The following is a 1,251-nucleotide window of genomic DNA, read 5'->3' as shown; positions in this document are numbered from 1 at the left end:
CATACAGGTAACTACTGTACATGTTTAATTGGTATCTGTTTACCCGACCCCGGGTGTGACACACAGTTCCCTGTTTCAAGATATCTGCACGTAGTGCACCCGGTGCACTTATAGCATCCCGGCTGTTTGGTAAGAAAATGGGACGTACTAGTTGGTGAAGCAGAACCAATGTCACTATGGACCAACCAGTCAAGTAAATTCCTGCCTCTTTTATGGCACATCATCAATCTCAACTTCACCAGTGGTTTCAATGTATTATCTGTATTAATAATAGGCCAACATTTTTTGGCTGTACGTTGCACTAGATTACTGGCTGTGTTAAATTCACTAATGAAGAACATTCTCTGTTCTCCTCATTCTGAATATCCTTATCATGTGAACTGAGAAGTAGATCACTGCGTTTCAGCTTTAACACCTTAACTTCTAATAGGTCCACACTCACAAGAAATATCATAAATGCTGGGGTGACTACCCAATTAAGTCAAAGACTGAAGGCACACAGACTTGAAATAAGGGGGCTCCCCTATCTAAATAAGCAGCAGGAATGTATTCACATTGAAGCCAATGTAAATAAAATCCTGCTGCCTATTCAAGTCTGGTGAGTGAACACCCTTATTCCAAGTCTATATATATATGAATATGTAAAACTTCCTAAAGATTTTTTTTCCTCCAGATGAGGAGTGTGAGTCTCATTCATAGTTTAGTAAGCAAAATAGCCGGGTTACATGGAGGTGAATGGGATTTACAATGTTATGTCTCAGTTTGAACTAGAAAAAGAATATACAGTATCTTTATTTTGTATATAATGGTTTTGGAATCAGTATGATTTACCGCCAGCTGCATGGTTCAAATCCCGACAGCGGCTGCGCAAATCCCAATGGTCCAAGGTAAGTATTTGCTAACCCTATTCTACCCCCTAACCCTCCCTTAGGGGTGCCTAATCCTAACCAGCCCCCCAAGTGCCTAACCCTAATCCCCACCTTCCCCGCTGCCTAAACCTAAGTCCCCCAGGGGGGGTGCCTAACCCCAACCTCCCCCTGGGGGTGCTTAACCCTAACCCCCCCTTTCCCTAGCCTAACCCCAACCTCCCGGGGGGGTGCCTAACCCTAAGTCCCCCCGAGAGCCCTAAACCTAACCCTCCCCCCCCCCACGGCTGTCCGCGCCCGGCGCCCGGCTTACCCTTCATCAGGAGTCAGGAGCCGGGAAGCCGGCAGTTGGGATTGCGTCCGTCGGCTTCCCAACTGCTACCCA

This window comes from Taudactylus pleione, unplaced genomic scaffold, assembly GCF_031769625.1.
Source record: "Taudactylus pleione unplaced genomic scaffold, aTauple2 ptg002709l, whole genome shotgun sequence".
Lineage (NCBI taxonomy): Eukaryota > Metazoa > Chordata > Amphibia > Anura > Myobatrachidae > Taudactylus > Taudactylus pleione.
Note: the sequence above shows the minus strand (reverse complement) of the source record.